This window comes from Schistocerca piceifrons, chromosome 1 (assembly GCF_021461385.2).
Source record: "Schistocerca piceifrons isolate TAMUIC-IGC-003096 chromosome 1, iqSchPice1.1, whole genome shotgun sequence".
Taxonomy (NCBI): domain Eukaryota; kingdom Metazoa; phylum Arthropoda; class Insecta; order Orthoptera; family Acrididae; genus Schistocerca; species Schistocerca piceifrons.
Genome location: NC_060138.1, coordinates 568264219 through 568277033, shown reverse-complemented (window position 1 = coordinate 568277033; position 12815 = coordinate 568264219).

The following is a 12815-nucleotide window of genomic DNA, read 5'->3' as shown; positions in this document are numbered from 1 at the left end:
CCTTCACTGCTAGTACTGCCACATACCGTCCGTGAGTGGTTTTTACATGTTGATCTCGAACATAGATGTTGGTCACATTGATAGGGCTGGACTGTGTATATCATAATGTTGTTGCCTCATTAAAATAAGCATCATAGCGTTTCATTCGCTCTGTAATATACTATAATGTTGTTGACTCATTAAAGCATTATAGAGAAAAAGGAAAAGGGAGAGAAAGAGAGGGGGGAGAAAGAGGAAAGTGACAAGGGTATATAAATCAGAGAGATGACGTCAGTTACTTGGAGATGTCAGACTGCATTTCTTTCAGTTCCTCGGCAGTATATTATAATGCTGTCGTCTGTAAATATACTGTTATATACAAATCGGAGAGATTATATCTGCCACCGGGTGGGGGGGGGGGGGGGGGTCAACTACTGAGGAAACCTGCTTTCCTTTAATTCACTTCTGTAATATATAACAACTTCGCTGGCTCACAGTCAGTAAAATAAGCATTAAAAATGTGTGTGTGAATTCCTAAGGGACCAAACTGCTGAGGTCATCGGTCCCTAGACATGCACACTACTTAAACTAACTTATGCTAAGGACGTGCCCGAGGGAGGACTCGAACCTCCGGCGGGAGGGAATAAGCATTAAACAGAGAGGAAAATTTATTGGGTGTATAAAACAGAGAGCTGAAATTTACTCCTGGTAACGATGATAATGTTGTTGTTGGAAAGACCAATGTGGATATACTGTATGTGAGTTTTCGTGAGATGAAATTTAATGATGATGCAGTACAGTAGATGAGACAGGTGTGGAAATATCTGACTGCCATTATCCTGCATGCTGTTGTGTGAGACAATGATCAGTTTACAGGGCGGAGAATGATAGTGAATGATAGTCAGTTTACTGGGTGTAAAATAATGCTGAATTTACAGGCTGGGAATGCTAGTCAGATTATAGGGCAGAGAACAATGATGAGTTTACATGGTGAAGAATGATGGTCGGTTGACAAGGTGGTGAATGATGCTCATTTTACAGTGTGAAGAATGATGGCCAGTTTACAGGGCGGGGAATGATCAAAAAAATGGTTCAAATGGCTCTGAGCACTATGGGACTTAACTTCGGAGGTCATCAGTCCCCTAGAACTTAGAACTACTTAAACCTAACTAACCTAAGGACATCACACACAGCCATGCCCGAGGCAGGATTCGAACCTGCGACCATAGCGGTCACGCGGTTCCAGACTGAAGCGCCTAGAAACGCACGGCCACACCGGCCGGCGGAGAATGATCAGTTTATAGGGTGGAAACTGATATTTTACATAGAGGGTGGGAAATGACAGTTTATAGGCCATTTACCCCAAGACGTCGTGTAGATACAGCAGTGTAACAGCTCGAGCGGAAGAGTTTTATTGGTGTCTCATGTGAGCGACCCGGACTTAAGTGTCTTTGGTGGCCATGTTTTATGTCTAAGACTGTACACATACACATATAATGGCAGATGGCTCAAATGGCTCTGAGCACTATAGGACATAACATCTGAGGTCATCAGTCCGCTAGAACTTAGAAATACTTAAACCTGCCCGAGGTAGGATTCGAACCTGCGCCCGTAGCGGTCGCGCGGTTCCAGACTGAAGCGCCTAGAACCGCATAATGGCAGAAATGTGGCGGAGTTGTGCTAGGGATGTGGAGCTATTTAAACTCACCCTTCTATTAATAAATGGAACAACGAACACAGGTGGCATCGCGGCCACACAACCTTTCGTCGTACGCGCCGCGTCCGTCTGCAGTCATGAGTGGCGCGCCAGTCGTTCAAGCGACGCGATGCTGTTTTCATTCTCAGGTCAAATACGGTGCTGCATGTTTTGACTGATGGCAGACTGAGTGATAGCTAAAACTGGAGAGAGTGTAAGTTTCAGACCTAGATCAAAGGGTGAAAATAGTTCATCTGACAGAAGCAGTTCTTATTGGAAAAGTTAAATTTCAGCATTTGCTATAAGTAAAGTACGTAAACCATCGTATGGTGTCTTCAATAAAATTCTTCAGGGTATCAGACCGCATCGTCATAATTTAAAATGCGCCAACGTTTCGGCCAGCGTTGCAGCTAGCCTTCATCAGGGCCTTACGTTAACTGCTAAATGAACACACTTGATTCCTTAAATAGCTGCACGAGAAAACCGTGTCGTTACTTGATTGGCCGTAAAAGGAGGAGGAGGAGGGGTGAAAGGTATACTTTATTGGCGATGCGGTCTGATACCCTGAAGAATTTTATTGAAGAAGACAACGGCCGCGGAAGCCTACGCTTACATCGTATGGTGCATTGTTGCAAGCCGGCCGCGGTGGTCTCGCGGTTCTAGGCGCTCAGTCCGGAACCGCGCGACTGCTACGGTCGCAGGTTCGAATCCTGCCTCGGGCATGGATGCGTGTGATGTCCTTAGGTTAGTTAGGTTTAAGTAGTTCTAAGTTCTGGGGGACTGATGACCACAGATGTTTAGTCCCACAGCGCTCAGAGCCATTTTTGCATTGTTGCAAAACAAAATTTAACACTTATGATTGATTAGTGAAAGCATTACCCATTCTGAAATAAATAGGAAAGAGTTTTTAGGAAGAAGGTGAAATGAAATTCTTTGCTAAATCTCGGATGTGGCTGTTGTGGCTTTAATTAGTTGTTTGATTTCCTACTACGGTATTAGAACACTGAGAATATCCTATCACAGATCCAATAACTTTGTGCAGCATTAAATACATCTAATGATAACATTAACTTTCTAAGAGTTGCAAGAAAGTTGTGTATTAATAGTTCCTAATTTTTTTGTGTCAATATACCGAATACGCAATATGCTGACTTTTATTCTCTTAAAAATATGCTATTTAGTATTTTACGCTCGTCTGTAAACGGGTCCCATGAGACTGATTTCATTACATATGGGTGAAGGAGCAAAAAAAAGGAATCTCACACATTACACCTGACAGTGGAATTGATTATGGCAAATTAAGGTACTCTTCTTGCAAAGCTCGTCTAAAATTACAGCTATAAAATGCTCGTCTAGCGATGATGAGTCCGTATTCACCTGTCTCTACTATTAAAATATACCATCTTCATCTTTCAGTGGTAAAACCACATCTAAAACGAACATATGTATTGCGATAAGGCATCCCAGACCTATAGGTGCCGTTATTTTTTGCATGTTTATCGCCAGACAGTTGGGCAAGTTCCGCAGTGCGTATATATAATTAGACACTTTATTTCGTTGGGATGCAGGTGTTTGCTTTTCTCCGAATGATGTCCTTCACTTTGTCTGACACAACACAGAAGCATTTTTCAGACATCTGGTAAATATTCTGCATATATTTATGATATATTTCTTCTCCTTTTTCAATTAATATAATTGAAGTACATAATCTCTTCTCCGCTGCTGAACATGTAAGAATTGAAAAATATCAAGTAAATCATTGTCTAGCATGACGGCCTCGTGCTTCCTGGCTGCACTACTGCTATGAGCTTTGCCCAAGTCCTGTCGGCGCCACTTCCCTGCCACGCCACTGCCAGACCTCCGTGCCACACACGTGTGTACTCGCTGCCTAGGGTTCAGGCAGCTTGCAGAGTAAAGTCGTTTGAGAAGACTGAAAGAAATGTAAATCAGTTCGGCTTTTTGCTTTTAGTAGTCTGGTATCCTTCCTGCGTATATAAAAGACTGCCCAGCCTACACTGAGGAAAATATGATTTCAGACCTGTAAATGACGAACTCGATACCATGCGTAGAACAGAAAGAACCCTAAAAGAATTCGGTAACTGGAGCATGCCAACACATTCATCTTCCTCCGTTTCTGCTGCTGTAACTATCGTCTGTGGAATGACTTCCGCTGACGCCACTTGAAAACGGCCTCTCGGATCACGGACCTCGTGATCCCGGGGGCAGTGGCGTTCACAGCGTTGGTTAAGCGTTATCTTCACGCCAGGAAATTGTGGGTGCTGGGATTAAAAGTCGAAATTGCTGTTTTGGGGAGTTTATGCGATGCAGTACTAATTAGTTTTCGTACGGCTCTATTACATCTTTCAGTGTTGTAGTCTTGTAATCTTGGATCATCAATAATGAGCTATCTCTAAAAAGCTCAGAAAAACATGCTGTCGGCAAACACCCTTTAGAGAGCAATGAACCTTACTTGCGAAATTACATTTCGGCTGACGTTTATGAGGGCGTTATTAACTTGCTGTCATTGCCACTCTCTGTAGAATGTGCCATAATTCTTCTTTGCAAATTCATAAATACTCTATAAGAAAGCCAATAAACTGCACTCAGAATGAATCGTCACAACGTACACATTATTATTTACAGCAATCAGCGTAAGTGTTCCAGATGGGCACGGCTAACAATGATACCCAATTTAGCAAGAAAATATAAATTAAGAAAGAATAGTCCTCCTCCTAAAATTAAACGAATCCAAAAGCTGCTATATGGAGAAAAAAGAAAGACATGGAAAATAATACTTCCTTATGAAAAGAAGCAGTGCACCTATATAAAATGAACTTCTATACAAGCAGGTACTGCTGTGAAAATTGGAATATTGCAATTTTCACCGAACAGACAACTTAAAGTATCTCAAGCAAATAAATTAAAAGGATGGTGGATGGTACCCGCTGCGGCTGTGATAACAAGAACCACCCTGACTGATATTTGCCTCAACTGATTTAGAGACAATGAAGCACTCAGGGGTCGCAGGTTCGAATCCTGCCTCGGGCATGGATGTGTGTGAAGTCCTTAGGTTAGTCAGGTTTAAGTGGTTCTAAGTTCTAGGGGACTGATGACCTCAGATGTTAAGTCCCATAATGCTCAGAGCCATTTGAAGACACTTAGGGCGAGCAGCTGGAAGCAGGACTGGAACTCCGCTCTTTCAGGTTCAGTGCGATAACCTCTACGTCAAACGGTCCATAACCCGAAGAAAACGCTCCAGAAAATAATTTAAAAAGTTTCGAATTGTGCAGCCACAGCTGTTAGTACTTTACCGTATTTATAAAACACCTACCGAGCTGCTGTCAAAAATGCTTGAATTTCCACCAGCTGTTATGCTCGCTGAACATCCTCAGGTGACACATGACAGCTATCTAGAAACTTTCGGAGGGCTTGTACACACAAAAACAATTTCAATAGCATTTGGTTTTATGCCAAGTCTCATTATAGAATATTGATAAAAAGTGTGACATAGCTTTTAATAATTTGTGCTCAGAAATGCTTTAGAGAATAAATATTTCTTGGTTTAGGGATGGTGCACAATCTGCAGTTTTTACCAACGTGCTGTCAAAACGGTAACAGGTAGGATACAAATACGCTCAAGAGTATTTTTCTGCTTCTCTTACGTTTATTTGACGATATGAATATTTTATGGTCACGTGGAACTTTTTATAGTAGAAGCGGCTTACGGAAAAAAGAAACTTGGTGAGGAACTCTTTTCAGAATCAGGTTACCTTCCATTAGATACAGTAGTATTCAAAAAACTGTGACTGACGCCCGAATGACAGGGTTCTGACATGCATCTAGACTAGAAAATAGTGCATTGATATTGGCTAGGCACTAGCCGAAATCTGGGTTTGCCAAACAAAACCTGCAGAAAAAGGACGACTGATTGGTGCGCTCTATAATTTATAAATCTTTTCAGAATGTTTAATGTAGAATGCAACTAAAAATCTTTATAATTGCAATGCCAAGCATCTTTTTTGCTTTTTTTAACCACCGATGTGATTTTTCAGTTCATTCTTTTTCATCTGAGTGTCAACAAGTTTCTTTCGCTTTACATATAAGTACCAGCTATTTCTATTTAAAACATCTCCTGTACAATCCGACTAGTATCAGTGCAAAGCAACATCATTTGTTCTTACTTTCTGAGTTATGCGTCTCTGCTGCTGATATTCACATAGTAATAGCCCGATACGTAGCAGTTTACTTATATGTACTGCACCTTCATTTTTCTGCGCAACCTAATTGCCAATGTTCATATTGTAAATAAAAGATTATGAACTTCGCTGTTACTTGTGGCCTCTGATAGTTGAAGCAAGTTTCTTTTTGAAGACTCTCATATTAAGACTTTTGCTCCATATTGCTGAATTCTATTTGCAAACGTTCCTTTAAGAAGGGAACTTCATGGGAACTACCTCAGCTTTTAACTGTCGCACCACTGAAAAGATGAGTCATATCGATACTAATGCCATTAGCGCCGAAAAGCAGCTCAGTTCGCAGAAACTGAACAAAGCTTCAGGGTCAGATGAGCTTTCTGTCACATTCCATACAGAAACAGCATCTTAGATAGACTCTCTTTTAACCATAATATGCCGTACAACTATCGAACAAACAACTCTTCCAGGTAGTTGGAAGGAAGCACCTGTTATCTACATCTACATCGATACTCTGCAAATCACATTCCAGAACCTGGCAGAGGGTTCATCGAACCACCATCACAATAATTCTCTGTCATTCCAATCTCGTACAGCACGCGGAAAAAACGAACACTTACATCTTTCGGTGGGACCTCTGATTTTCCTTACTTTATTGTGGTGATCGTTTCTCCCTATACAGGTCGACGTTAACAAAATATTTTCGCATTCGGAGGAGAAAGTTGGCTGTTGAAATTCGTGAGAATATTCCGCCGCATCGAAAAAAATGGTTCAAATGGCTCTGAGCACTATAAGACTTAACTTCTGAGGTCATCAGTCCCCTAGAACTTAGAACTACTTGAACCTAACTAACCTAAGGACATCACACACATCCATGCCCAAGGCAGGATTCGAACCTGCAACCGTAGCAGTCACGCTGTTCCGGACTGAATCCCTTGTCAATAGCACTCAACTCTTGGTGTGAGTAAACAGCTAGTTGTGTTTTAGTAGAACGTTGTTATCTAAATCCGTTATATCTGCCTTGGAGAAAGGTAACATTAGAGATCCACTGAATTACGGTCCAATATCGTTGGCTGCCATCTGTTGAGGAATCTTACAACATATTCTGAACTCAAGCTTAATGAGGTGTCCCGAAGAGAATGACCTACTCCATGCCAATCAACATGATACCAAAAATACCGGCCAAGCTAAACTGACCTCGCGCTTTTCTCACATGACATCCTGAATGCCATGGATCATGGTAATCATATGCAGTATTTGTTGAGTTACGAAAAGCCTTTGACTCAGAACTACACCAATGCTTATTAATGAAAGAATAAACATATGGTATATTACCTGAAATTAATGTCTGTATCAAGGCTTTCCAAGCATGGAGGATGTAACTGGCGAGTCATGAATAGATGTAGTAGTAACTTCAGGCAGCCCCAAGAAAATGTTTTGGTACTCATGCACTACATTAATGACCTTTATACTATTCTATAAGTAACGTTTGACTTGTTGCAGGTGATGCACTTATTAATGATTAAGTACTTTCTGAACAAAGCTGCACAAATATTTAGTCAGATTTTAACACGATTTCATATCGTGCATGGATTGGCTATTAGTTCCAAATATTCAGAAATGTAAAATGCTGTATTTCACAAAATCAAGAAGGAGTATCCTCTGATCACAATATCAGTCGGTCACAACTGGAATCAGTCACATATATGAATGCAAAATTTTGTAGCGATGTTAAATGGAACGATCACATATGTTCAAACGTGAGAAGAGCAGATGGTAAACTTCAGTTAATTGATAGTATACTAGGAAAACGCATGCTGTCTTCAAAGGAGATTGCTTAAGAAACACTCGTGCGACCCGTATTAGAATATTGGTGTTGTCCATACCAAATATGATTGAGAGGGGTATGACGGCATACAAAGAAGGGCAGCACGAATGATTACAGGATTTAAAACCTATGGTAAAGTGTCACATAGGTGCTGAAGAAGTTGAATTGGAAGACGCATGAAGGCAGATGCAAAGCATCCCAGGAGAGCTCACTGACAAAGCTTCAAGAATCAGCTTTAAGTGATGAATCTGGAAACCCACTAAAACACCCTTCGTATCGCTTCAGTAGGAATCGCGAAGTTAAGATTTGGCTAATTGCAGCACGCACAGAGGAATTTAAGCAGTCGTTCTACTCGCACTCCATATGCGGATGGAACTATAAGAAATGTCACTCGGGAACATTGTAATGTAGGCCTGTTCTGTGCCAGCATTTCGCCCCAGTTTCAGCCTTTAGATGGAATAGATGCAGATATTCAAATGCCACTAAAGCATAATGAAGAAGAGTAAGACGAACCTATAGACAAGCAAGTGGTAAACAGCAGCGTCTGAGGACAGGTTCGATTTATAGCTTGTACTGCTGTAGGTCGGCTTCGTTCTTCCTCATTACCCTGCTTTAGTGTTTGTACTTAGCAAGCACTAGGGGAATAGGCCACAATAGCAAAATGAACAGGTCGAAATATACTTTTATCCGTTTTCCGTCGTTCCTTAGTTGTTTCAGAATTCATGGATCCATGAATCCACGAAACATATTTGTTTGGTACTTGTTTCAGACTTGTAGTTCACGATATGTTTTTAATGATGAGCAACTCCATACATTTGGATCATTGGTGTTACAACATTGCATTTCATTCAAGAGTAATCTTTTTATGTGTGATTTTTTTCCTCATACGTAAACATAATATATCGTAATAAAAAAGCATCATCCTATCCTTTCGTTTTTGGAGAAATAAACAACAGGATAAATAGGCTTTAATTAATGTAATTAGCTTTGGTTTTTGTTTTATACTTTCTAAGAAATGCAGACTGAAAATCACTCAGAAAGATTACGAATAATCATTTATTGCTCATTACCTCGCGTAGGACTTTTCGCTTGAAATAACATAAGCAAATTTACTTAAAATAATGTATTTAAAGAAATATATTTGGAAATATGAATCTAAGCATTGTGGATACATCTAGGAATTTCCATTTTACATGAAAGTTTAATTCGAAAAATAAAACTATGGTTTTGTCACTTTCAAATATAAATATATTTATCACAAATTTGTTCTGTTTAGAAAATTGTCCACAGTTAAAAACTGTGATATTTGAGATGTTTCTGGCCCGTAACAGTAAGTTATGAGTAGAGTACATCACTGCTCTTATTTAGCTGTCAAACCACTAATGGTATCGCAATTTTTCTCAGAGTGCGTTATAATTGTCAGTTGTTTAAAATACTGTTTTCTTTTACTGAGTGCTTCCGTTACGAATTATTATATGTACAGGAAGTATGTAGTCCAGTATTGTATGGTGAAAAATAAGTATTTTCTGAAGTGGTTTTAGAATATGTCATTATTTGATTAAGTAGTAATCGGAGTAGTATGCATCAGTGTTTAATTTCACGGAAACCAACTCGGGAGCTCCTACACTAAAATTAACACGACTGGACCTACAGTACATCTTCACGAAAGCATTACTGCAATCAAGTACCAAAACTTACCAACATTATAGCACTCTTTTTCCAATTTGTTTATGTGCTATGATATCTGTAATTAATGTTAAACAGTAACACTAAGTTATTATAAACTGGAAGTTCATATCTGGATACAAATTGGAAAGGTGTAGAGTTGTTGTACTTGTTACTATTCTATCTTGAGGTCGGACATGGACTCACATGTTATTGATACTGTTTTGATGTGTATCAAAGCACACCACAAGTTCCTAGGCACATGTCATCACGTGAGGATGCTCAGTGAAAGTAATCGGTGGTAGGAATTAGCTCCTTAATGGGAGCTGAGGTGATGTTTTACATACACTAATGAGCAACAAAATTACGACCTTTCGCCACCGCAAGACTGAATGACACCTGGTGGCGTTGCGGGCGCGTGACGCGCTAAGGAAAGTATTTCAACGGGGCAGAGGCGAAAGGGGGATCATTCCAGCGACGACATGTGCCGCATATGGAGAAATCCTCTGGCATAAGGGACTTCGACAAGCGGCAGAATTTTATGGCCTGGCCCCTGGGAACGAGCATCTCGGAATCGACGTAGCTGACAGCTGTCCTCGTACTATGGTCGTGAACACCTGTAGAAAGTGGTTGAAGAACATTAAAAACCCCGAGAAGGCTACAAGGTGTTGGACTCCACTCCTCATCATAGCACGTGGAGGTCGGAGGCTTGTCCCTCAGTAAAGCAGGATGGGTGGCGATCTGTGGCAGATCCTACAGGTGGTACATGTGCCAAGTGTTTCGGAGCACGCCGCTCAGCTTATGTCGTTGAACTCTGCAGCAGACGCCTCCTGTGTGTTCCCACGTTCGCCCAACGACACCGTTAATCACATTTGCAGTGTACACGGGATCATCGAGTATGGGCCGTGGGTCAATAGAAGCATGTCGCCTCGTCGGATGAGTCCAGACTTTTTTTTTTAACATCTTCTCGATGGTCTTGTCCGGATACGACGTCATCCAGGAAAACAGCTACTCGTCTCCAAAAACCAGAGAATGGGTTAACCGAAAATAGAGAAAAGATGGTTGTTTTAATTTAATGCTTCAGGTGTTCTACCTAGTTTCACCCCCGTCCCCTCCCCCCATTTGAGTATAACGTATAGAACTTCAGTTTGCGCGTCACAATCGGTCGAACGTCGGTTATGTCATTTAAACCTTTACCCTTCATGTGAATTCATACACTTTGTCGTTTTAAGGTAGTTTCGTGATGATAACACAGAGCCTCGTCACCTGTCATGGTTTTGTCCAGAAGGGAATTGTAGCGTTTTTCTTTTCGATCAAGTCATTCTTTTTGTGCGAGAGTCAAGGTGTGCAGGACAAATTTTGCGCACACATCTCTCTTCTTCAAAAAATTCTGGAGAAGGTCTTGAACATTTAATTTAGTTCAGTGCAATTTGAGACAGCACCATTGATGCACTATAGTCGCACGTCCAGTAACTGACATTGCCTGCTCGCAAGTGGCATGTCGAATGCACATCGAATGTTTGCAGTTGTTAGTTCAAATTTGCACCGCGATTACTGCGGTGAGGTAGCGTATGCGCCAGAAATAAAATGAGTCTAGGAAATTTTTGGATGGATGGCGTATGCGGGGCTCCACGAACACAGTCAGGTTCTGAAAATACAGTATTATGCTATGGACGGCATTCACCGGAGTTTGTATGGGGACCTGTGGTAGTAATCGAAGGCGCCAGGAGAACTGTGAGCTACGTGAACATTACCGCAGACCACCTCCATCCCTTCAAGCTTGATGTCTTCCCCGACAGCGGCGGCATCTTCCAGCAGGATGACTGGTAATATCCGCAGGTTATGACTATGTTACTGTGGTTTCAGAAGCGTGATAGTGAACTCGTGTAGAATTCTTGATCACCGCAGTACCCGCGAAACGCTGTCAGTCGTGTAAGTAATCCACCAACCCATAATTTACGGGAATTGCGTGACCTGTGCGTAGACATCTGGTACCACCATAGGTCCTGAAAACTGCCAAGTACTTCAAAAAAAAGTCCACTCCACGATTGTAAGAAACTGTCCCAACTGGCGCAGATGCTCCAGGCAAAGTTATAACAAACTCAGTCGCTGCGTGGCGACATGTGGGAGAGGAACAGTAATAACTGTAGCAGGCCTATCGGTGTCACCACACCAGGCCAAGTCTCTCGTTATAGGCGATATGATTAGGTGCAGGTTTTAGTGAAACAAATGTGCTTTGGAGCGATATAACAATTTTGAGGAAGAAAGACTTCCTTTCTCTGCAGTCCAACAGCACCACCACGATGCAAAGGCCATGCTGTACAGCAAGAGGACTGGGCATTGTCAGTCGTGGCTTTGGGTATGAGACAGGGCTACGCCTGTTACAGATAGCACTGATTTCCTCACGGAGGTTATAGCCACCGCACCGCCAACTTGCGGTCCACAACTGCTGCCGCCACGCTGGACTTAGTGCCTCAGTGCCAGCCGGCATTCGACGCCTGCCAGAGGGCAGCGGATCGAAACCATGGCGCGTCTCCACAGCCACCACGAAAAATGCGTGAAGGGACGAAGGGTCGCTCTAGGCGCCATCACCGACGGAGAAGCAGCGCACTGCTGACGTCACAGCTCTGGCCTAGAGAGGCTGCTGGCCACCCCGGCCTTGCCGTCAGCAATGCGACGAGGCTATGGGTGATCTGGTTGTACACGAAGTACCACTGAACTGTGCCCGTCTGACTTCGGAATGCGCTAGGGGTTTTCGTGAAGCTTAGGGATTGGGGCTGGCCGGCCGCTAGTGGCCGAGCGGTTCTAGGCGCTTCAGTCTGGAACTGCGCGACCGCTACGGTCGCAGGTTCGAATCGTGCCTCGGGCATGGATATGTGTGATGTCCTTAGGTTAGTTAGGTTTAAGTCATTCTAAGTTCTAGGGGACTGATGACCTCAGCTGTTAAGTCCCATAGTGCTCAGAGCCATTTGATTGAGGCTGTGTGCGTGTTTTCTGTGTGTAAGCGTGTGTTTGGTATTTTATTTATGCGATATCGGTCTATAAAGAGGCATTTAAGGGTTAATTTGGGCGTTTTTGGGAAGCTTCTGCTGGTTCGTTTCCTACATTTTGTATGAGAAAGTGGGGCGAAGTTTTTGTTTCGTAAAATTTTGTGGATTTTTCTTGAATAAGTGTGTAAATGGTGGATTGGCCGAGGAACTCTCTTATGTATGTGTTGGGGACGTATCTGTCAGCGCCAGAGATGACGCGGAAAACTTTGTTCTCGAGACGCTGCAGTCGGGATAGTGCGGCATTTGACGCCATAGACCATACCTCCGAGCCATAGAGAATGGCTGGAAGTATGAGCTGGCACCAGAGAAGGAGTTTGCACTGGATGGTTATAACATCGTCTTTCTAGAGTTTCTATAGCCTACAGAAGAGGGCGCAGCCCTTGTTTGCTGCAGCAGTGAGGTGC